Genomic DNA, 24,587 nt, shown 5'->3' with positions numbered 1-24,587 from the left:
CGGCGAGCCGGGTTGCTTTTCTCCCATCAGATTCCAACCGCTAATGCTAACGCAGTTTGTGGGAGCTTACGTGCTTCTCCTTTTCCGTCATTTTCGGACGACTATTCCAAAGGGGTAACCTGATGGAATAGGGGCCTGAAGACACGAGGCATTCTTAAACCAGCACTGGGCTGCACGGCCTTCTGTTGCGATCAGATTATATTCGAGTGAAAAAGCCAGAGCAGCCGCTTCCATCCTATGGAGTACGAGCTAAATCAGGAGACGTATGGGACACGCGCGTGCCTATAGGTGCATGTCTCCTACGTCAGGCTGCTTCACCCATGTGCACCCGACTGGAGAGGGAATGGCGCAAGCTTTTTGTCAGGAGTGGGATTCGAACCCACGCCTCCAGGGGAGACTGCGACCTGAACGCAGCGCCTTAGACCGCTCGGCCATCCTGACACCAGCCCCCTCCCCCAAAGCGGTCTGATGAGCCACCGCGATCCCACTATGCTCTTCGAGTATCGCACTGTTATTAATACTACAGTGTGACTCCAGCATTAAAATGTTTGGAAAATGTGTCGGCCTTTATAATCCAGTGTAGAGCAGCGTGTGATGATTTGTGCTACAAAACACCAAGCGCTCAAAGTGACGTCTGCGTTTGTCACTGAAACTTTCAACTCTTTCATCACTTATGTAGGAAATACAAAGAGCAGTTAGGTGGAACGCGTAGGATGGCCGTCAGCAGAGTGGCGCAGCGGAAGCGTGCTGGGCCCATAACCCAGAGGTCGATGGATTGAAACCATCCTCTGCTACATGTGTCTTACGCATGGTTCATAAGCATTCCATCGGGTTAGCAAAGTGCATTAAAGTAGTGTGGATCTCCCTTTCCTTAAGTTCTGTTCTGAGTTTCTCTCTCGAAATCGAAGCAGTTATGTTTATATTGATTTCTCGCATTAATCATTATTAACCAGGAACAGCCAGCACAGTCGGTCGCATTAGTAATTATGTCACGTCTCTACTTAGCAGAGCATTCAAAGACCCACTGGAAGCAGGAAAGCACTAAGACACTGCAAAACTGAACTCGGGAAAATCATACTGGGAGCTCTGAGCGATGTCTGCATCCAAGCCATCCAATACGGACTCTGAGACCTTGGAATATCAACACTATGATGCGCTACCTTTTCCCTGGAGCAAAACGATGGAATTAGAAGAATGCTTACCGCAGGATACAACTGTGCCGTTGTTATTTGGAGCACGGTTTTCACTTGCATGAAAACTACAGCAGAACGTAGAAGGATGATCACAGAGGAGTCCACGCGGGCATGCTGAGGAGATTGTAGGTCGTACATTTCAATGATTACTGACATTTGCGCTGCTTGAGGTACAGTAATCAACAAAGAACATGGTGTGCTACTCTCGAATCCGGTCACCACATGATGAAAAGCCAGGAAGTATACCTTGTCCAATTGACGTCAACAGGGACACGTTAACCCCTTGCTTCCCTGGCGCCCGGCTAGCTCAGTCGGTAGAGCATGAGACTCTTAATCTCAGGGTCGTGGGTTCGAGCCCCACGTTGGGCGGTGCCCGTCTCCTTACTAACAAAGTTTCGTGCTCATCCTTGACCCTCTTACACCTTGATGGTACCGAGCACTAAACTTTAATGCACAGGTGTGATGAAACTGAGATGAAAAGGGCTTATCTAGCTCTTTGCCCGAGAGATAAATCAAAGGTTCCGCAGACAATCCGTTGGCTCCGGTCACTCTGACGCAGATAGGAGCTGCAGCCATCATAACTTGTATGAAAACTGATAAGAACTCCTGTCTATTTACAGTTTCATTTACTCTAGCCTTTCCTTAAACACTGCGTGTACGAAGGCTAAGAAATTGCAGAGCTATTCTAATACAATAACTATTTGGAATCTTTTCGCCATAACAGTTTCACTGTGATTTTGCAGGTAACACGTACGTACGTAACATTTTGAACCGCACTGGAAAAATATGGGAAAGAAATGGCGAAAAGCAACTCTTCAACACGTGGCAATATCTTCCTGAGCGGAGTCCTGTTCTCGAAGCTCGACACTCTGCAAGAGTCACTTCTCCCAACTTGCGCCCGCAGGTTTCCGTAGTGTGCCTGCAAAGAGCCATCCGTTTGAGACAGGCGCACGTTCCGATTTCATTGAACTAAGCTAGATGCACAATTTCGAATGCAGCCTTCATCACAAACGACTGTTCATTTCTCGAAAGCTTGTCATGTAAAAAAAGGAAACAAAGAACGAAAACATACAGCTGACAATCTTCTGAAGCTGCAGATTTAGCTTTTGAGAAATGGACATTTTATGTATGCAGATGCTTTTCAAGCGCTGGTTTTAGAACGTCGCTGTGCTTCCAGCATCATTCTCAGCCTTCTAAACTGCCTATCGAGGTGCCGATCACTTTGTAAAGCGCTTGAGAGGCCGGAGCTGCTCAAACTGCTCTTGCCGTTTCCTTCAATCAAAAGCACTATTTTTTTCGTTGTATGGAAAGCTTTTCAAGTCTTGCATCGACACGCACCTTTCCTGAAATGTCCAAAGGGTGAATGTTTCGCAAAGAAATCCAGTCTACCTTTAGGGGGCATGATGTTGAAATCGGAACAAGCCCTGGGTGGGCTTGAACCAGCAGCCGTTCAGTTAACAGCTGCACAGAAACGCCCCCCGCTTGCTTTGTATCATTCGCAAGTTTCTGGTTAAAGAGTAAAAAAGGCTGGAATTCTTTTCCAGAAGCAGCCGGCAGGATTTCTTCTGCACCCACCCAGAAAAGCCAAGAATTGTATTTCATCTGTCGCAAGCTGTATGTTCCAGAAAGAGAATGAATACTTGCATTAAACTGAATCAAGCCGACAGACACGCACCTGAAGTGGAAATCTAATAAGTAAATTGATTCTTAAAATGTAGAGAGCTTTGAAAAAAATATATTGGTGCTTTTAGATAATATATTTCAAGGATGTAATTGCTGTGCTACAGTACGTGCAGAATTTTAGAAAACAGTGCGTCAACAAAGTACACTGTTTGGGTAACTTTAGAAGACAATGTACCAAAACAATATATGCTGTCTGGGTCGTTAGAATTAGCCGAAAGTAACTGATAAGCTTTGAATAACAAATCTAGTGCTTCTTCTCTCGTTCTATGTTGTAATCTGTTTTGTCTTAGGGAAAGGGGAAGCTTTTGAAGGGACAAAGCACTGAGCTTTTTTACAGCGCAACGTCTTATAAAAACCCTGTACTGCTTGTAACAAATTGAGTCTCCGGTTGCACTTTGCGAAGTGGCAACAGGGCTCCCAATATTGCAATATTGAAATAAAGACCTTACTCAGGTGAGAACTCTCTCTTGTGGCTTCCTTGATAGTTAAATTTCCACGACAGAATTGGCACCCCAGATGGGACACTAACCTGAGCGCGGACGGCTGCTGAAACTCCATCCGGAGCCGGACAATTTTAGCAAATTGGACGAACCTCGGAGGATAAACTGTTTGTCCTTCCTGAGACGCGTCTGGAGAATTCACGGCTGTCTGACGTCAGTAAGTGATCCTTTTAACGAACTTTTGTTTTAAGACGATTTATAAGAATTTTTTCTGTGGTCTTATAGCAGAGAAAGAGCAGGCCGGTGAGGGTGTTCTCACGCGGGTTTGATGAGTCCGGGACTCATAAAGAACTTATCTTAACACAGACGTGTGGTTTTTGCTCTGCGGAGTAGTTAATGTGATAAGGTTCTAAAGTAAGGCACCGATCGGTAAAAATGGGAAATGAAAATTCGAAGACGGAAACAGGACCGAGCGGTCCAGCGAAGTACATGTACAGGGAATTTGGAGAAAGGGGAATAAAGTGTCTTCCATCGTGGAGTAAGTTAGGTTTTCCAGAAAATGGTAGTTTTAGTACCAGGCAGATACAACAACTAGAAGAACAGTTAAAGTTAAAGAAATGTAATGCATCTTGTTATGTATGTGCTTTAATGCCTCATTCTACAGCCTCACCCATTTCTCTCCTGGTTAGAATCACTGTTTGGGCCAGGGGGAATGTTTTTCTTTAAGTTACTAACACCGATTATAGGGGCTGTGATACTTGTCTTCCTGTTTTCATGTTGCTATATGACATGTATTATTCCAATGCTTTTCAAATATGGTAATGAATATGTTTGCGCATCAGTATGTTCTGATAAGAACGCAAGAATCCGAAGTATGGGAGCCTCCTGGGAGTCCATATGAAGAATCTAACTTTTAATCATTTTCAAGAATAAAAAGGAGGGAATTGAAGTGGAAATCTAATAAGTAAATTGATTCTTAAAATGTAGAGAGCTTTGAAAAAAATATATTGGTGCTTTTAGATAATATATTTCAAGGATGTAATTGCTGTGCTACAGTACGTGCAGAATTTTAGAAAACAGTGCGTCAACAAAGTACACTGTTTGGGTTACTTTAGAAGACAATGTACCAAAACAATATATGCTGTCTGGTTCGTTAGAATTAGCCGAAAGTAACTGATAAGCTTTGAATAACAAATCTAGTGCTTCTTCTCTCGCTCTATGATGTAATCTGTTTTGTCTTAGGGAAAGGGGAAGTTTTTGAAGGGACAAAGCACTGAGCTTTTTTACAGCGCAACGTCTTATAAAAACCCTGTACTGCTTGTGACAAATTGAGTCTCTGGTTGCACTTTGCGAAGTGGCAACAGGGCTCCCAATATTGCAATATTGAAATAAAGACCTTACTCAGGTGAGAACTCTCTCTTGTGGCTTCCTTGATAGTTAAATTTCCACGACACACCGCCGTTGTTTTTCTCCATGGGAAGTTTGTCGTTAAGGAAAAACATCGCTGTCATTTTCTTGCCAGCCGGCGGCATTTCTTGTGCAGCGATGAGCCAGATTTGTATTTCGGATTTCGGAAGTTGTGTGAATTTCTTGAAGCTGAAAGTCAACTCGCTCCAGAAAAGAAATGTGCAGTCGCATGAAAGCCGTGCCTGCTTATTAAACCGCAGGACCTGAGCTTGCGTTCTGTTTCTCATCGCGTTCGCAAAGGCGATTCCTGCCTCTAACACTGCTATGTCTGCGATTCAAAGTGCCGTGTGGAGCAGCTTCGAAAGTCTCGTTCACGCTCCTCCGATGTTGCTTTCTCTCTGCCTAACGAAGTTCCATTTTGGTGTCGGAGCGGGGAGACCTAATCATTCCAGCTTTAAGCCACCCTTCAATCTTCTGAGGGGTGTCTGAGTGCTAGCATGTCATTTGCCTTTTTTTTTTTTGAAACGGAGAGCGACGTTGAAAAAGGTTACCTCCGCCGCCTCGCCCTCCGTGTTAAATGATCGCAAGACGGCGGCGGCGGCGTTCCCTGTAGTTGTGGCCGAGCGGTTAAGGCGATGGACTAGAAAGCCATTGGGCTCTCCCCGCGCCGGGTCGAATCCTGCCGACTACGGCGTCCTTCTCGTGTCGCCGTGCGCCTGCCCAGAAAAAGGCGGAGTGCCGTTTCTCTCTTCCTGCTTCTTGTACAAACGCTAAATCGCTTGGACCTGCTGCCTTGGAAGTCATGTCTTCAGCGTCCCCCAGCGACATTTCACACTTGGAAGCAGACAACCACGCTTTTGGCATTGGCATGCCTTGCGCCCTACTTCCAGCCTTTGAAGATCTAATTATTCAAACTGAAAGAACCGACTGAATAGGTGTTTGCAGTGCACCAGGAGGAGCAGTGACCATAGCAGTGGAGGGGTGAGGATGGCGCAGATGGAAACGTTTTCATGCGCTCCTCTGGGAGGAATGAAAATAAAAGGCGAAACCGGAAACAGTAGTAGCCGCAAGAGGAAGTGTCTTCAAGCGCCAAGCAAGCGCTCCTCGTTAGTATAGTGGTGCGTATTCCCGCCCGTCACGTGGGAGACCAGGGATGGATTGCTTGACGGCGAGCCGGGTTGCTTTTCTCCCATCAGATTCCAACCGCTAATGCTAACGCAGTTTGTGGGAGCTTACGTGCTTCTCCTTTTCCGTCATTTTCGGACGACTATTCCAAAGGGGTAACCTGATGGAATAGGGGCCTGAAGACACGAGGCATTCTTAAACCAGCACTGGGCTGCACGGCCTTCTGTTGCGATCAGATTATATTCGAGTGAAAAAGCCAGAGCAGCCGCTTCCATCCTATGGAGTACGAGCTAAATCAGGAGAGGTATGGGACACGCGCGTGCCTATAGGTGCACGTCTCCTACGTCAGGCTGCTTCACCCATGTGCACCCGACTGGAGAGGGAATGGAGCAAGCTTTTTGTCAGGAGTGGGATTCGAACCCACGCCTCCAGGGGAGACTGCGACCTGAACACAGCGCCTTAGACCGCTCGGCCATCCTGACGCCAGCCCCCTCCCCCAAAGCGGTCTGATGAGCCACCGCGATCCCACTACGCTCTTCGAGTATCGCACTGTTATTAATACTACAGTGTGACTCCAGCATTAAAATGTTTGGAAAATGTGTCGGCCTTTATAATCCAGTGTAGAGCAGCGTGTGATGATTTGTGCTACAAAACACCAAGCGCTCAAAGTGACGTCTGCGTTTGTCACTGAAACTTTCAACTCTTTCATCACTTATGTAGGAAATACAAAGAGCAGTTAGGTGGAACGCGTAGGATGGCCGTCAGCAGAGTGGCGCAGTGGAAGCATGCTGGGCCCATAACCCAGAGGTTGATGGATCAAAACCATCATCTGCTACATGTGTCTTACGCATGGTTCATAAGCATTCCATCGGGTTAGCAAAGTGCATTAAAGTAGTGTGGATCTCCCTTTCCTTAAGTTCTGTTCTGAGTTTCTCTCTCGTGTGTGTTTGTGCAAGCTTGACACTTGCGGGACTCTTTCATCTTCACCAATACGGAGATGACCAAATGTGTCTTCGGTTGTTCTGAGATCTTTGATAGTTTCTTCGAATGCTTCAAGTGAACCTCGAAATCGAAGCAGTTATGTTTATATTGATTTCTCGCATTAATCATTATTAACCAGGAACAGCCAGCACAGTCGGTCGCATTAGTAATTATGTCACGTCTCTACTTAGCAGAGCATTCAAAGACCCACTGGAAGCAGGAAAGCACTGCAAAACTGAACTCGGGAAAATCATACTGGGAGCTCTGAGCGATGTCTGCATCCAAGCCATCCAATACGGACTCTGAGACCTTGGAATATCAACACTATGATGCGCTACCTTTTCCCTGGAGCAAAACGATGGAATTAGAAGAATGCTTACCGCAGGATACAACTGTGCCGTTGTTATTTGGAGCACGGTTTTCACTTGCATGAAAACTACAGCAGAACGTAGAAGGATGATCACAGAGGAGTCCACGCGGGCATGCTGAGGAGATTGTAGGTCGTACATTTCAATGATTACTGACATTTGCGCTGCTTGAGGTACAGTAATCAACAAAGAACATGGTGTGCTACTCTCGAATCCGGTCACCACATGATGAAAAGCCAGGAAGTATACCTTGTCCAATTGACGTCAACAGGGACACGTTAACCCCTTGCTTCCCTGGCGCCCGGCTAGCTCAGTCGGTAGAGCATGAGACTCTTAATCTCAGGGTCGTGGGTTCGAGCCCCACGTTGGGCGGTGCCCGTCTCCTTACTAACAAAGTTTCGTGCTCATCCTTGACCCTCTTACACCTTGATGGTACCGAGCACTAAACTTTAATGCACAGGTGTGATGAAACTGAGATGAAAAGGGCTTATCTAGCTCTTTGCCCGAGAGATAAATCAAAGGTTCCGCAGACAATCCGTTGGCTCCGGTCAATCTGACGCAGATAGGAGCTACAGCCATCATAACTTGTATGAAAACTGATAAGAGCTCCTGGCTATTTACAGTTTCATTTACTCTAGCCTTTCCTTAAACACTGCGTGTACGAAGGCTAAGAAATTGCAGAGCTATTCTAATACAATAACTATTTGGAATCTTTTCGCCATAACAGTTTCACTGTGATTTTGCAGGTAACACGTACGTACGTAACATTTTGAACCGCACTGGAAAAATATGGGAAAGAAATGGCGAAAAGCAACTCTTCAACACGTGGCAATATCTTCCTGAGCGGAGTCCTGTTCTCGAAGCTCGACACTCTGCAAGAGTCACTTCTCCCAACTTGCGCCCGCAGGTTTCCGTAGTGTGCCTGCAAAGAGCCATCCGTTTGAGACAGGCGCACGTTCCGATTTCATTGAACTAAGCTAGATGCACAATTTCGAATGCAGCCTTCATCACAAACGACAGTTCATTTCTCGAAAGCTTGTCATGTAAAAAAAGGAAACAAAGAACGAAAACATACAGCTGACAATCTTCTGAAGCTGCAGATTTAGCTTTTGAGAAATGGACATTTTATGTATGCAGATGCTTTTCAAGCGCTGGTTTTAGAACGTCGCTGTGCTTCCAGCATCATTCTCAGCCTTCTAAACTGCCTATCGAGGTGCCGATCACTTTGTAAAGCGCTTGAGAGGCCGGAGCTGCTCAAACTGCTCTTGCCGTTTCCTTCAATCAAAAGCACTATTTTTTTCGTTGTATGGAAAGCTTTTCAAGTCTTGCATCGACACGCACCTTTCCTGAAATGTCCAAAGGGTGAATGTTTCGCAAAGAAATCCAGTCTACCTTTAGGGGGCATGATGTTGAAATCGGAACAAGCCCTGGGTGGGCTTGAACCAGCAGCCGTTCAGTTAACAGCTGCACAGAAACGCCCCCCGCTTGCTTTGTATCATTCGCAAGTTTCTGGTTAAAGAGTAAAAAAGGCTGGAATTCTTTTCCAGAAGCAGCCGGCAGGATTTCTTCTGCACCCACCCAGAAAAGCCAAGAATTGTATTTCATCTGTCGCAAGCTGTATGTTCCAGAAAGAGAATGAATACTTGCATTAAACTGAATCAAGCCGACAGACACGCACCTGAAGTGGAAATCTAATAAGTAAATTGATTCTTAAAATGTAGAGAGCTTTGAAAAAAATATATTGGTGCTTTTAGATAATATATTTCAAGGATGTAATTGCTGTGCTACAGTACGTGCAGAATTTTAGAAAACAGTGCGTCAACAAAGTACACTGTTTGGGTAACTTTAGAAGACAATGTACCAAAACAATATATGCTGTCTGGGTCGTTAGAATTAGCCGAAAGTAACTGATAAGCTTTGAATAACAAATCTAGTGCTTCTTCTCTCGTTCTATGTTGTAATCTGTTTTGTCTTAGGGAAAGGGGAAGCTTTTGAAGGGACAAAGCACTGAGCTTTTTTACAGCGCAACGTCTTATAAAAACCCTGTACTGCTTGTAACAAATTGAGTCTCCGGTTGCACTTTGCGAAGTGGCAACAGGGCTCCCAATATTGCAATATTGAAATAAAGACCTTACTCAGGTGAGAACTCTCTCTTGTGGCTTCCTTGATAGTTAAATTTCCACGACAGAATTGGCACCCCAGATGGGACACTAACCTGAGCGCGGACGGCTGCTGAAACTCCATCCGGAGCCGGACAATTTTAGCAAATTGGACGAACCTCGGAGGATAAACTGTTTGTCCTTCCTGAGACGCGTCTGGAGAATTCACGGCTGTCTGACGTCAGTAAGTGATCCTTTTAACGAACTTTTGTTTTAAGACGATTTATAAGAATTTTTTCTGTGGTCTTATAGCAGAGAAAGAGCAGGCCGGTGAGGGTGTTCTCACGCGGGTTTGATGAGTCCGGGACTCATAAAGAACTTATCTTAACACAGACGTGTGGTTTTTGCTCTGCGGAGTAGTTAATGTGATAAGGTTCTAAAGTAAGGCACCGATCGGTAAAAATGGGAAATGAAAATTCGAAGACGGAAACAGGACCGAGCGGTCCAGCGAAGTACATGTACAGGGAATTTGGAGAAAGGGGAATAAAGTGTCTTCCATCGTGGAGTAAGTTAGGTTTTCCAGAAAATGGTAGTTTTAGTACCAGGCAGATACAACAACTAGAAGAACAGTTAAAGTTAAAGAAATGTAATGCATCTTGTTATGTATGTGCTTTAATGCCTCATTCTACAGCCTCACCCATTTCTCTCCTGGTTAGAATCACTGTTTGGGCCAGGGGGAATGTTTTTCTTTAAGTTACTAACACCGATTATAGGGGCTGTGATACTTGTCTTCCTGTTTTCATGTTGCTATATGACATGTATTATTCCAATGCTTTTCAAATATGGTAATGAATATGTTTGCGCATCAGTATGTTCTGATAAGAACGCAAGAATCCGAAGTATGGGAGCCTCCTGGGAGTCCATATGAAGAATCTAACTTTTAATCATTTTCAAGAATAAAAAGGAGGGAATTGAAGTGGAAATCTAATAAGTAAATTGATTCTTAAAATGTAGAGAGCTTTGAAAAAAATATATTGGTGCTTTTAGATAATATATTTCAAGGATGTAATTGCTGTGCTACAGTACGTGCAGAATTTTAGAAAACAGTGCGTCAACAAAGTACACTGTTTGGGTTACTTTAGAAGACAATGTACCAAAACAATATATGCTGTCTGGTTCGTTAGAATTAGCCGAAAGTAACTGATAAGCTTTGAATAACAAATCTAGTGCTTCTTCTCTCGCTCTATGATGTAATCTGTTTTGTCTTAGGGAAAGGGGAAGTTTTTGAAGGGACAAAGCACTGAGCTTTTTTACAGCGCAACGTCTTATAAAAACCCTGTACTGCTTGTGACAAATTGAGTCTCTGGTTGCACTTTGCGAAGTGGCAACAGGGCTCCCAATATTGCAATATTGAAATAAAGACCTTACTCAGGTGAGAACTCTCTCTTGTGGCTTCCTTGATAGTTAAATTTCCACGACACACCGCCGTTGTTTTTCTCCATGGGAAGTTTGTCGTTAAGGAAAAACATCGCTGTCATTTTCTTGCCAGCCGGCGGCATTTCTTGTGCAGCGATGAGCCAGATTTGTATTTCGGATTTCGGAAGTTGTGTGAATTTCTTGAAGCTGAAAGTCAACTCGCTCCAGAAAAGAAATGTGCAGTCGCATGAAAGCCGTGCCTGCTTATTAAACCGCAGGACCTGAGCTTGCGTTCTGTTTCTCATCGCGTTCGCAAAGGCGATTCCTGCCTCTAACACTGCTATGTCTGCGATTCAAAGTGCCGTGTGGAGCAGCTTCGAAAGTCTCGTTCACGCTCCTCCGATGTTGCTTTCTCTCTGCCTAACGAAGTTCCATTTTGGTGTCGGAGCGGGGAGACCTAATCATTCCAGCTTTAAGCCACCCTTCAATCTTCTGAGGGGTGTCTGAGTGCTAGCATGTCATTTGCCTTTTTTTTTTTTGAAACGGAGAGCGACGTTGAAAAAGGTTACCTCCGCCGCCTCGCCCTCCGTGTTAAATGATCGCAAGACGGCGGCGGCGGCGCTCCCTGTAGTTGTGGCCGAGCGGTTAAGGCGATGGACTAGAAAGCCATTGGGCTCTCCCCGCGCCGGGTCGAATCCTGCCGACTACGGCGTCCTTCTCGTGTCGCCGTGCGCCTGCCCAGAAAAAGGCGGAGTGCCGTTTCTCTCTTCCTGCTTCTTGTACAAACGCTAAATCGCTTGGACCTGCTGCCTTGGAAGTCATGTCTTCAGCGTCCCCCAGCGACATTTCACACTTGGAAGCAGACAACCACGCTTTTGGCATTGGCATGCCTTGCGCCCTACTTCCAGCCTTTGAAGATCTAATTATTCAAACTGAAAGAACCGACTGAATAGGTGTTTGCAGTGCACCAGGAGGAGCAGTGACCATAGCAGTGGAGGGGTGAGGATGGCGCAGATGGAAACGTTTTCATGCGCTCCTCTGGGAGGAATGAAAATAAAAGGCGAAACCGGAAACAGTAGTAGCCGCAAGAGGAAGTGTCTTCAAGCGCCAAGCAAGCGCTCCTCGTTAGTATAGTGGTGCGTATTCCCGCCCGTCACGTGGGAGACCAGGGATGGATTGCTTGACGGCGAGCCGGGTTGCTTTTCTCCCATCAGATTCCAACCGCTAATGCTAACGCAGTTTGTGGGAGCTTACGTGCTTCTCCTTTTCCGTCATTTTCGGACGACTATTCCAAAGGGGTAACCTGATGGAATAGGGGCCTGAAGACACGAGGCATTCTTAAACCAGCACTGGGCTGCACGGCCTTCTGTTGCGATCAGATTATATTCGAGTGAAAAAGCCAGAGCAGCCGCTTCCATCCTATGGAGTACGAGCTAAATCAGGAGAGGTATGGGACACGCGCGTGCCTATAGGTGCACGTCTCCTACGTCAGGCTGCTTCACCCATGTGCACCCGACTGGAGAGGGAATGGAGCAAGCTTTTTGTCAGGAGTGGGATTCGAACCCACGCCTCCAGGGGAGACTGCGACCTGAACGCAGCGCCTTAGACCGCTCGGCCATCCTGACGCCAGCCCCCTCCCCCAAAGCGGTCTGATGAGCCACCGCGATCCCACTACGCTCTTCGAGTATCGCACTGTTATTAATACTACAGTGTGACTCCAGCATTAAAATGTTTGGAAAATGTGTCGGCCTTTATAATCCAGTGTAGAGCAGCGTGTGATGATTTGTGCTACAAAACACCAAGCGCTCAAAGTGACGTCTGCGTTTGTCACTGAAACTTTCAACTCTTTCATCACTTATGTAGGAAATACAAAGAGCAGTTAGGTGGAACGCGTAGGATGGCCGTCAGCAGAGTGGCGCAGCGGAAGCGTGCTGGGCCCATAACCCAGAGGTCGATGGATCGAAACCATCCTCTGCTACATGTGTCTTACGCATGGTTCATAAGCATTCCATCGGGTTAGCAAAGTGCATTAAAGTAGTGTGGATCTCCCTTTCCTTAAGTTCTGTTCTGAGTTTCTCTCTCGTGTGTGTTTGTGCAAGCTTGACACTTGCGGGACTCTTTCATCTTCACCAATACGGAGATGACCAAATGTGTCTTCGGTTGTTCTGAGATCTTTGATAGTTTCTTCGAATGCTTCAAGTGAACCTCGAAATCGAAGCAGTTATGTTTATATTGATTTCTCGCATTAATCATTATTAACCAGGAACAGCCAGCACAGTCGGTCGCATTAGTAATTATGTCACGTCTCTACTTAGCAGAGCATTCAAAGACCCACTGGAAGCAGGAAAGCACTAAGACACTGCAAAACTGAACTCGGGAAAATCATACTGGGAGCTCTGAGCGATGTCTGCATCCAAGCCATCCAATACGGACTCTGAGACCTTGGAATATCAACACTATGATGCGCTACCTTTTCCCTGGAGCAAAACGATGGAATTAGAAGAATGCTTGCCGTTGTTATTTGGAGCACGGTTTTCACTTGCATGAAAACTACAGCAGAACGTAGAAGGATGATCACAGAGGAGTCCACGCGGGCATGCTGAGGAGATTGTAGGTCATACATTTCAATGATTACTGACATTTGCGCTGCTTGAGGTACAGTAATCAACAAAGAACAGGGTGTGCTACTCTCGAATCCGGTCACCACATGATGAAAAGCCAGGAAGTATACCTTGTCCAATTGACGTCAACAGGGACACGTTAACCCCTTGCTTCCCTGGCGCCCGGCTAGCTCAGTCGGTAGAGCATGAGACTCTTAATCTCAGGGTCGTGGGTTCGAGCCCCACGTTGGGCGGTGCCCGTCTCCTTATTAACAAAGTTTCGTGCTCATCCTTGACCCTCTTACACCTTGATGGTACCGAGCACTAAACTTTAATGCACAGGTGTGATGAAACTGAGATGAAAAGGGCTTATCTAGCTCTTTGCCCGAGAGATAAATCAAAGGTTCCGCAGACAATCCGTTGGCTCCGGTCACTCTGACGCAGATAGGAGCTGCAGCCATCATAACTTGTATGAAAACTGATAAGAGCTCCTGTCTATTTACAGTTTCATTTACTCTAGCCTTTCCTTAAACACTGCGTGTACGAAGGCTAAGAAATTGCAGAGCTATTCTAATACAATAACTATTTGGACTCTTTTCGCCATAACAGTTTCACTGTGATTTTGCAGGTAACACGTACGTACGTAACATTTTGAACCGCACTGGAAAAATATGGGAAAGAAATGGCGAAAAGCAACTCTTCAACACGTGGCAATATCTTCCTGAGCGGAGTCCTGTTCTCGAAGCTCGACACTCTGCAAGAGTCACTTCTCCCAACTTGCGCCCGCAGGTTTCCGTAGTGTGCCTGCAAAGAGCCATCCGTTTGAGACAGGCGCACGTTCCGATTTCATTGAACTAAGCTAGATGCACAATTTCGAGTGCAGCCTTCATCACAAACGACAGTTCATTTCTCGAAAGCTTGTCATGTAAAAAAAGGAAACAAAGAACGAAAACATACAGCTGACAATCTTCTGAAGCTGCAGATTTAGCTTTTGAGAAATGGACATTTTATGTATGCAGATGCTTTTCAAGCGCTGGTTTTAGAACGTCGCTGTGCTTCCAGCATCATTCTCAGCCTTCTAAACTGCCTATCGAGGTGCCGATCACTTTGTAAAGCGCTTGAGAGGCCGGAGCTGCTCAAACTGCTCTTGCCGTTTCCTTCAATCAAAAGCACTATTTTTTTCGTTGTATGGAAAGCTTTTCAAGTCTTGCATCGACACGCACCTTTCCTGAAATGTCCAAAGGGTGAATGTTTCGCAAAGAAATCCAGTCTACCTTTAGGGGGCATGATGTTGAAATCGGAACAAGCCCTGGGTGGGCTTGAACCAGCAGCCGTTCAGTTAACAGCTGCACAGAAACGCCCCCCGCTTGCTTTGTATCATTCGCAAGTTTCTGGTTAAAGAGTAAAAAAGGCTGGAATTCTTTTCCAGAAGCAGCCGGCAGGATTTCTTCTGCACCCACCCAGAAAAGCCAAGAATTGTATTTCATCTGTCGCAAGCTGTATGTTTCAGAAAGAGAATGAACACTTGCATTAAACTGAATCAAGCCGACAGACACGCACCTGAAGTGGAAATCTAATAAGTAAATTGATTCTTAAAATGTAGAGAGCTTTGAAAAAAATATATTGGTGCTTTTAGATAATATATTTCAAGGATGTAATTGCTGTGCTACAGTACGTGCAGAATTTTAGAAAACAGTGCGTCAACAAAGTACACTGTTTGGGTAACTTTAGAAGACAATGTACCAAAACAATATATGCTGTCTGGGTCGTTAGAATTAGCCGAAAGTAACTGATAAGCTTTGAATAACAAATCTAGTGCTTCTTCTCTCGTTCTATGTTGTAATCTGTTTTGTCTTAGGGAAAGGGGAAGCTTTTGAAGGGACAAAGCACTGAGCTTTTTTACAGCGCAACGTCTTATAAAAACCCTGTACTGCTTGTAACAAATTGAGTCTCCGGTTGCACTTTGCGAAGTGGCAACAGGGCTCCCAATATTGCAATATTGAAATAAAGACCTTACTCAGGTGAGAACTCTCTCTTGTGGCTTCCTTGATAGTTAAATTTCCACGACAGAATTGGCACCCCAGATGGGACACTAACCTGAGCGCGGACGGCTGCTGAAACTCCATCCGGAGCCGGACAATTTTAGCAAATTGGACGAACCTCGGAGGATAAACTGTTTGTCCTTCCTGAGACGCGTCTGGAGAATTCACGGCTGTCTGACGTCAGTAAGTGATCCTTTTAACGAACTTTTGTTTTAAGACGATTTATAAGAATTTTTTCTGTGGTCTTATAGCAGAGAAAGAGCAGGCCGGTGAGGGTGTTCTCACGCGGGTTTGATGAGTCCGGGACTCATAAAGAACTTATCTTAACACAGACGTGTGGTTTTTGCTCTGCGGAGTAGTTAATGTGATAAGGTTCTAAAGTAAGGCACCGATCGGTAAAAATGGGAAATGAAAATTCGAAGACGGAAACAGGACCGAGCGGTCCAGCGAAGTACATGTACAGGGAATTTGGAGAAAGGGGAATAAAGTGTCTTCCATCGTGGAGTAAGTTAGGTTTTCCAGAAAATGGTAGTTTTAGTACCAGGCAGATACAACAACTAGAAGAACAGTTAAAGTTAAAGAAATGTAATGCATCTTGTTATGTATGTGCTTTAATGCCTCATTCTACAGCCTCACCCATTTCTCTCCTGGTTAGAATCACTGTTTGGGCCAGGGGGAATGTTTTTCTTTAAGTTACTAACACCGATTATAGGGGCTGTGATACTTGTCTTCCTGTTTTTATGTTGCTATATGACATGTATTATTCCAATGCTTTTCAAATATGGTAATGAATATGTTTGCGCATCAGTATGTTCTGATAAGAACGCAAGAATCCGAAGTATGGGAGCCTCCTGGGAGTCCATATGAAGAATCTAACTTTTAATCATTTTCAAGAATAAAAAGGAGGGAATTGAAGTGGAAATCTAATAAGTAAATTGATTCTTAAAATGTAGAGAGCTTTGAAAAAAATATATTGGTGCTTTTAGATAATATATTTCAAGGATGTAATTGCTGTGCTACAGTACGTGCAGAATTTTAGAAAACAGTGCGTCAACAAAGTACACTGTTTGGGTTACTTTAGAAGACAATGTACCAAAACAATATATGCTGTCTGGTTCGTTAGAATTAGCCGAAAGTAACTGATGAGCTTTGAATAACAAATCTAGTGCTTCTTCTCTCGCTCTATGATGTAATCTGTTTTGTCTTAGGGAAAGGGGAAGTTTTTGAAGGGACAAAGCACTGAGCTTTTTTACAGCGCAACGTCTTATAAAAACCCTGTACTGCTTGTGACAAATTGAGTCTCTGGTTGCACTTTGCGAAGTGGCAACAGGGCTCCCAATATTGCAATATTGAAATAAAGACCTTACTCAGGTGAGAACTCTCTCTTGTGGCTTCCTTGATAGTTAAATTTCCACGACACACCGCCGTTGTTTTTCTCCATCGGAAGTTTGTCGTTAAGGAAAAACATCGCTGTCATTTTCTTGCCAGCCGGCGGCATTTCTTGTGCAGCGATGAGCCAGATTTGTATTTCGGATTTCGGAAGTTGTGTGAATTTCTTGAAGCTGAAAGTCAACTCGCTCCAGAAAAGAAATGTGCAGTCGCATGAAAGCCGTGCCTGCTTATTAAACCGCAGGACCTGAGCTTGCGTTCTGTTTCTCATCGCGTTCGCAAAGGCGATTCCTGCCTCTAACACTGCTATGTCTGCGATTCAAAGTGCCGTGTGGAGCAGCTTCGAAAGCCTTGTTCACGCTCCTCCGATGTTGCTTTCTCTGTGCCTAACGAAGTTCCATTTTGGTGTCGGAGCGGGGAGACCTAATCATTCCAGCTTTAAGCCACCCTTCAATCTTCTGAGGGGTGTCTGAGTGCTAGCATGTCATTTGCCTTTTTTTTTTTTGAAACGGAGAGCGACGTTGAAAAAGGTTACCTCCGCCGCCTCGCCCTCCGTGTTAAATGATCGCAAGACGGCGGCGGCGGCGCTCCCTGTAGTTGTGGCCGAGCGGTTAAGGCGATGGACTAGAAAGCCATTGGGCTCTCCCCGCGCCGGGTCGAATCCTGACGACTACGGCGTCCTTCTCGTGTCGCCGTGCGCCTGCCCAGAAAAAGGCGGAGTGCCGTTTCTCTCTTCCTGCTTCTTGTACAAACGCTAAATCGCTTGGACCTGCTGCCTTGGAAGTCATGTCTTCAGCGTCCCCCAGCGACATTTCACACTTGGAAGCAGACAACCACGCTTTTGGCATTGGCATGCCTTGCGCCCTACTTCCAGCCTTTGAAGATCTAATTATTCAAACTGAAAGAACCGACTGAATAGGTGTTTGCAGTGCACCAGGAGGAGCAGTGACCATAGCAGTGGAGGGGTGAGGATGGCGCAGATGGAAACGTTTTCATGCGCTCCTCTGGGAGGAATGAAAATAAAAGGCGAAACCGGAAACAGTAGTAGCCGCAAGAGGAAGTGTCTTCAAGCGCCAAGCAAGCGCTCCTCGTTAGTATAGTGGTGCGTATTCCCGCCCGTCACGTGGGAGACCAGGGATGGATTGCTTGACGGCGAGCCGGGTTGCTTTTCTCCCATCAGATTCCAACCGCTAATGCTAACGCAGTTTGTGGGAGCTTACGTGCTTCTCCTTTTCCGTCATTTTCGGACGACTATTCCAAAGGGGTAACCTGATGGAATAGGGGCCTGAAGACACGAGGCATTCTTAAACCAGCACTGGGCTGCACGGCCTTCTGTTGCGATCAGATTATATTCGAGTGAAAAAGCCAGAGCAGCCGCTTCCATCCTATGGAGTACGAGCTAAATCAGGAGAGGTATGGGACACGCGCGTGCCTATAGGTGCACGTCTCCTACGTCAGGCTGCTTCACCCATGTGCACCCGACTGGAGAGGGAACGGAGCAAGCTTTTTGTCAGGAGTGGGATTCGAACCCACGCCTCCAGGGGAGACTGCGACCTGAACGCAGCGCCTTAGACCGCTCGGCCATCCTGACGCCAGCCCTCTCCCCCAAAGCGGTCTGATGAGCCACCGCGATCCCACTACGCTCTTCGAGTATCGCACTGTTATTAATACTACAGTGTGACTCCAGCATTAAAATGTTTGGAAAATGTGTCGGCCTTTATAATCCAGTGTAGAGCAGCGTGTGATGATTTGTGCTACAAAACACCAAGCGCTCAAAGTGACGTCTGCGTTTGTCACTGAAACTTTCAACTCTTTCATCACTTATGTAGGAAATACAAAGAGCAGTTAGGTGGAACGCGTAGGATGGCCGTCAGCAGAGTGGCGCAGCGGAAGTGTGCTGGGCCCATAACCCAGAGGTCGATGGATCGAAACCATCCTCTGCTACATGTGTCTTACGCATGGTTCATAAGCATTCCATTGGGTTAGCAAAGTGCATTAAAGTAGTGTGGATCTCCCTTTCCTTAAGTTCTGTTCTGAGTTTCTCTCTCGTGTGTGTTTGTGCAAGCTTGACACTTGCGGGACTCTTTCATCTTCACCAATACGGAGATGACCAAATGTGTCTTCGGTTGTTCTGAGATCTTTGATAGTTTCTTCGAATGCTTCAAGTGAACCTCGAAATCGAAGCAGTTATGTTTATATTGATTTCTCGCATTAATCATTATTAACCAGGAACAGCCAGCACAGTCGGTCGCATTAGTAATTATGTCACGTCTCTACTTAGCAGAGCATTCAAAGACCCACTGGAAGCAGGAAAGCACTAAGACACTGCAAAACTGAACTCGGGAAAATCATACTGGGAGCTCTGAGCGATGTCTGCATCCAAGCCATCCAATACGGACTCTGAGACCTTGGAATATCAACACTATGATGCGCTACCTTTTCCCTGGAGCAAAACGATGGAATTAGAAGAATGCTTACCGCAGGATACAACTGTGCCGTTGTTATTTGGAGCACGGTTTTCACTTGCATGAAAACTACAGCAGAACGTAGAAGGATGATCACAGAGGAGTCCACGCGGGCATGCTGAGGAGATTGTAGGTCGCACATTTCAATGATTACTGACATTTGCGCTGCTTGAGGTACAGTAATCAACAAAGAACAGGGTGTGCTACTCTCGAATCCGGTCACCACATGATGAAAAGCCAGGAAGTATACCTTGTCCAATTGACGTCAACAGGGACACGTTAACCCCTTGCTTCCCTGGCGCCCGGCTAGCTCAGTCGGTAGAGCATGAGACTCTTAATCTCAGGGTCGTGGGTTCGAGCCCCACGTTGGGCGGTGAGTTTCGTGCTCATCCTTGACCCTCTTACACCTTGATGGTACCGAGCACTAAACTTTAATGCACAGGTGTGATGAAACTGAGATGAAAAGGGCTTATCTATCTCTTTGCCCGAGAGATAAATCAAAGGTTCCGCAGACAATCCGTTGGCTCCGGTCACTCTGACGCAGATAGGAGCTGCAGCCATCATAACTTGTATGAAAACTGATAAGAGCTCCTGTCTATTTACAGTTTCATTTACTCTAGCCTTTCCTTAAACACTGCGTGTACGAAGGCTAAGAAATTGCAGAGCTATTCTAATACAATAACTATTTGGAATCTTTTCGCCATAACAGTTTCACTGTGATTTTGCAGGTAACACGTACGTACGTAACATTTTGAACCGCACTGGAAAAATATGGGAAAGAAATGGCGAAAAGCAACTCTTCAACACGTGGCAATATCTTCCTGAGCGGAGTCCTGTTCTCGAAGCTCGACACTCTGCAAGAGTCACTTCTCCCAACTTGCGCCCGCAGGTTTCCGTAGTGTGCCTGCAAAGAGCCATCCGTTTGAGACAGGCGCACGTTCCGATTTCATTGAACTAAGCTAGATGCACAATTTCGAATGCAGCCTTCATCACAAACGACAGTTCATTTCTCGAAAGCTTGTCATGTAAAAAAAGGAAACAAAGAACGAAAACATACAGCTGACAATCTTCTGAAGCTGCAGATTTAGCTTTTGAGAAATGGACATTTTATGTATGCAGATGCTTTTCAAGCGCTGGTTTTAGAACGTCGCTGTGCTTCCAGCATCATTCTCAGCCTTCTAAACTGCCTATCGAGGTGCCGATCACTTTGTAAAGCGCTTGAGAGGCCAGAGCTGCTCAAACTGCTCTTGCCGTTTCCTTCAATCAAAAGCACTATTTTTTTCGTTGTATGGAAAGCTTTTCAAGTCTTGCATCGACACGCACCTTTCCTGAAATGTCCAAAGGGTGAATGTTTCGCAAAGAAATCCAGTCTACCTTTAGGGGGCATGATGTTGAAATCGGAACAAGCCCTGGGTGGGCTTGAACCAGCAGCCGTTCAGTTAACAGCTGCACAGAAACGCCCCCCGCTTGCTTTGTATCATTCGCAAGTTTCTGGTTAAAGAGTAAAAAAGGCTGGAATTCTTTTCCAGAAGCAGCCGGCAGGATTTCTTCTGCACCCACCCAGAAAAGCCAAGAATTGTATTTCATCTGTCGCAAGCTGTATGTTCCAGAAAGAGAATGAATACTTGCATTAAACTGAATCAAGCCGACAGACACGCACCTGAAGTGGAAATCTAATAAGTAAATTGATTCTTAAAATGTAGAGAGCTTTGAAAAAAATATATTGGTGCTTTTAGATAATATATTTCAAGGATGTAATTGCTGTGCTACAGTACGTGCAGAATTTTAGAAAACAGTGCGTCAACAAAGTACACTGTTTGGGTAACTTTAGAAGACAATGTACCAAAACAATATATGCTGTCTGGGTCGTTAGAATTAGCCGAAAGTAACTGATAAGCTTTGAATAACAAATCTAGTGCTTCTTCTCTCGTTCTATGTTGTAATCTGTTTTGTCTTAGGGAAAGGGGAAGCTTTTGAAGGGACAAAGCACTGAGCTTTTTTACAGCGCAACGTCTTATAAAAACCCTGTACTGCTTGTAACAAATTGAGTCTCCGGTTGCACTTTGCGAAGTGGCAACAGGGCTCCCAATATTGCAATATTGAAATAAAGACCTTACTCAGGTGAGAACTCTCTCTTGTGGCTTCCTTGATAGTTAAATTTCCACGACAGAATTGGCACCCCAGATGGGACACTAACCTGAGCGCGGACGGCTGCTGAAACTCCATCCGGAGCCGGACAATTTTAGCAAATTGGACGAACCTCGGAGGATAAACTGTTTGTCCTTCCTGAGACGCGTCTGGAGAATTCACGGCTGTCTGACGTCAGTAAGTGATCCTTTTAACGAACTTTTGTTTTAAGACGATTTATAAGAATTTTTTCTGTGGTCTTATAGCAGAGAAAGAGCAGGCCGGTGAGGGTGTTCTCACGCGGGTTTGATGAGTCCGGGACTCATAAAGAACTTATCTTAACACAGACGTGTGGTTTTTGCTCTGCGGAGTAGTTAATGTGATAAGGTTCTAAAGTAAGGCACCGATCGGTAAAAATGGGAAATGAAAATTCGAAGACGGAAACAGGACCGAGCGGTCCAGCGAAGTACATGTACAGGGAATTTGGAGAAAGGGGAATAAAGTGTCTTCCATCGTGGAGTAAGTTAGGTTTTCCAGAAAATGGTAGTTTTAGTACCAGGCAGATACAACAACTAGAAGAACAGTTAAAGTTAAAGAAATGTAATGCATCTTGTTATGTATGTGCTTTAATGCCTCATTCTACAGCCTCACCCATTTCTCTCCTGGTTAGAATCACTGTTTGGGCCAGGGGAAATGTTTTTCTTTAAGTTACTAACACCGATTATAGGGGCTGTGATACTTGTCTTCCTGTTTTTATGTTGCTATATGACATGTATTATTCCAATGCTTTTCAAATATGGTAATGAATATGTTTGCGCATCAGTATGTTCTGATAAGAACGCAAGAATCCGAAGTATGGGAGCCTCCTGGGAGTCCATATGAAGAATCTAACTTTTAATCATTTTCAAGAATAAAAAGGAGGGAATTGAAGTGGAAATCTAATAAGTAAATTGATTCTTAAAATGTAGAGAGCTTTGAAAAAAATATATTGGTGCTTTTAGATAATATATTTCAAGGATGTAATTGCTGTGCTACAGTACGTGCAGAATTTTAGAAAACAGTGCGTCAACAAAGTACACTGTTTGGGTTACTTTAGAAGACAATGTACCAAAACAATATATGCTGTCTGGTTCGTTAGAATTAGCCGAAAGTAACTGATAAGCTTTGAATAACAAATCTAGTGCTTCTTCTCTCGCTCTATGATGTAATCTGTTTTGTCTTAGGGAAAGGGGAAGTTTTTGAAGGGACAAAGCACTGAGCTTTTTTACAGCGCAACGTCTTATAAAAACCCTGTACTGCTTGTGACAAATTGAGTCTCTGGTTGCACTTTGCGAAGTGGCAACAGGGCTCCCAATATTGCAATATTGAAATAAAGACCTTACTCAGGTGAGAACTCTCTCTTGTGGCTTCCTTGATAGTTAAATTTCCACGACACACCGCCGTTGTTTTTCTCCATCGGAAGTTTGTCGTTAAGGAAAAACATCGCTGTCATTTTCTTGCCAGCCGGCGGCATTTCTTGTGCAGCGATGAGCCAGATTTGTATTTCGGATTTCGGAAGTTGTGTGAATTTCTTGAAGCTGAAAGTCAACTCGCTCCAGAAAAGAAATGTGCAGTCGCATGAAAGCCGTGCCTGCTTATTAAACCGCAGGACCTGAGCTTGCGTTCTGTTTCTCATCGCGTTCGCAAAGGCGATTCCTGCCTCTAACACTGCTATGTCTGCGATTCAAAGTGCCGTGTGGAGCAGCTTCGAAAGCCTTGTTCACGCTCCTCCGATGTTGCTTTCTCTGTGCCTAACGAAGTTCCATTTTGGTGTCGGAGCGGGGAGACCTAATCATTCCAGCTTTAAGCCACCCTTCAATCTTCTGAGGGGTGTCTGAGTGCTAGCATGTCATTTGCCTTTTTTTTTTTTGAAACGGAGAGCGACGTTGAAAAAGGTTACCTCCGCCGCCTCGCCCTCCGTGTTAAATGATCGCAAGACGGCGGCGGCGGCGCTCCCTGTAGTTGTGGCCGAGCGGTTAAGGCGATGGACTAGAAAGCCATTGGGCTCTCCCCGCGCCGGGTCGAATCCTGACGACTACGGCGTCCTTCTCGTGTCGCCGTGCGCCTGCCCAGAAAAAGGCGGAGTGCCGTTTCTCTCTTCCTGCTTCTTGTACAAACGCTAAATCGCTTGGACCTGCTGCCTTGGAAGTCATGTCTTCAGCGTCCCCCAGCGACATTTCACACTTGGAAGCAGACAACCACGCTTTTGGCATTGGCATGCCTTGCGCCCTACTTCCAGCCTTTGAAGATCTAATTATTCAAACTGAAAGAACCGACTGAATAGGTGTTTGCAGTGCACCAGGAGGAGCAGTGACCATAGCAGTGGAGGGGTGAGGATGGCGCAGATGGAAACGTTTTCATGCGCTCCTCTGGGAGGAATGAAAATAAAAGGCGAAACCGGAAACAGTAGTAGCCGCAAGAGGAAGTGTCTTCAAGTGCCAAGCAAGCGCTCCTCGTTAGTATAGTGGTGTGTATTCCCGCCCGTCACGTGGGAGACCAGGGATGGATTGCTTGACGGCGAGCCGGGTTGCTTTTCTCCCATCAGATTCCAACCGCTAATGCTAACGCAGTTTGTGGGAGCTTACGTGCTTCTCCTTTTCCGTCATTTTCGGACGACTATTCCAAAGGGGTAACCTGATGGAATAGGGGCCTGAAGACACGAGGCATTCTTAAACCAGCACTGGGCTGCACGGCCTTCTGTTGCGATCAGATTATATTCGAGTGAAAAAGCCAGAGCAGCCGCTTCCATCCTATGGAGTACGAGCTAAATCAGGAGAGGTATGGGACACGCGCGTGCCTATAGGTGCACGTCTCCTACGTCAGGCTGCTTCACCCATGTGCACCCGACTGGAGAGGGAACGGAGCAAGCTTTTTGTCAGGAGTGGGATTCGAACCCACGCCTCCAGGGGAGACTGCGACCTGAACGCAGCGCCTTAGACCGCTCGGCCATCCTGACGCCAGCCCCCTCCCCCAAAGCGGTCTGATGAGCCACCGCGATCCCACTACGCTCTTCGAGTATCGCACTGTTATTAATACTACAGTGTGACTCCAGCATTAAAATGTTTGGAAAATGTGTCGGCCTTTATAATCCAGTGTAGAGCAGCGTGTGATGATTTGTGCTACAAAACACCAAGCGCTCAAAGTGACGTCTGCGTTTGTCACTGAAACTTTCAACTCTTTCATCACTTATGTAGGAAATACAAAGAGCAGTTA

The 24,587-nt window shown here is 45.6% G+C and overlaps 9 non-coding genes across 9 annotated transcripts; 4 read left to right on the top strand and 5 right to left on the bottom strand.

The window, feature by feature from the left end:
* Window positions 1-358: 358 nt before the first annotated feature.
* Window positions 359-441, bottom strand: trnal-cag (transfer RNA leucine (anticodon CAG)). The gene has a single exon. It is a non-coding gene; the product is annotated as a tRNA-Leu (tRNA).
* A 1,048-nt stretch (window positions 442-1,489) lies between these two features.
* On the top strand, window positions 1,490-1,562 carry trnak-cuu (transfer RNA lysine (anticodon CUU)). The gene has a single exon. It is a non-coding gene; the product is annotated as a tRNA-Lys (tRNA).
* A 4,685-nt stretch (window positions 1,563-6,247) lies between these two features.
* trnal-cag (transfer RNA leucine (anticodon CAG)) lies at window positions 6,248-6,330 on the bottom strand. Its single transcript has one exon. It is a non-coding gene; the product is annotated as a tRNA-Leu (tRNA).
* Window positions 6,331-7,496: 1,166 nt separating this feature from the next.
* Window positions 7,497-7,569, top strand: trnak-cuu (transfer RNA lysine (anticodon CUU)). The gene has a single exon. It is a non-coding gene; the product is annotated as a tRNA-Lys (tRNA).
* A 4,685-nt stretch (window positions 7,570-12,254) lies between these two features.
* On the bottom strand, window positions 12,255-12,337 carry trnal-cag (transfer RNA leucine (anticodon CAG)). Its single transcript has one exon. It is a non-coding gene; the product is annotated as a tRNA-Leu (tRNA).
* Window positions 12,338-13,493: 1,156 nt separating this feature from the next.
* trnak-cuu (transfer RNA lysine (anticodon CUU)) lies at window positions 13,494-13,566 on the top strand. Its single transcript has one exon. It is a non-coding gene; the product is annotated as a tRNA-Lys (tRNA).
* A 4,685-nt stretch (window positions 13,567-18,251) lies between these two features.
* On the bottom strand, window positions 18,252-18,334 carry trnal-cag (transfer RNA leucine (anticodon CAG)). The gene has a single exon. It is a non-coding gene; the product is annotated as a tRNA-Leu (tRNA).
* A 1,174-nt stretch (window positions 18,335-19,508) lies between these two features.
* Window positions 19,509-19,581, top strand: trnak-cuu (transfer RNA lysine (anticodon CUU)). The gene has a single exon. It is a non-coding gene; the product is annotated as a tRNA-Lys (tRNA).
* A 4,666-nt stretch (window positions 19,582-24,247) lies between these two features.
* On the bottom strand, window positions 24,248-24,330 carry trnal-cag (transfer RNA leucine (anticodon CAG)). The gene has a single exon. It is a non-coding gene; the product is annotated as a tRNA-Leu (tRNA).
* Window positions 24,331-24,587: the final 257 nt, after the last annotated feature.

This window comes from Atractosteus spatula, chromosome 25 (assembly GCF_055471065.1).
Source record: "Atractosteus spatula isolate fAtrSpa1 chromosome 25, fAtrSpa1.hap1, whole genome shotgun sequence".
Classification (NCBI taxonomy): domain Eukaryota; kingdom Metazoa; phylum Chordata; class Actinopteri; order Semionotiformes; family Lepisosteidae; genus Atractosteus; species Atractosteus spatula.
The sequence above is the reverse complement of the archived record's forward strand: the minus strand, read 5'-3'. Positions and strand labels throughout refer to the sequence as shown.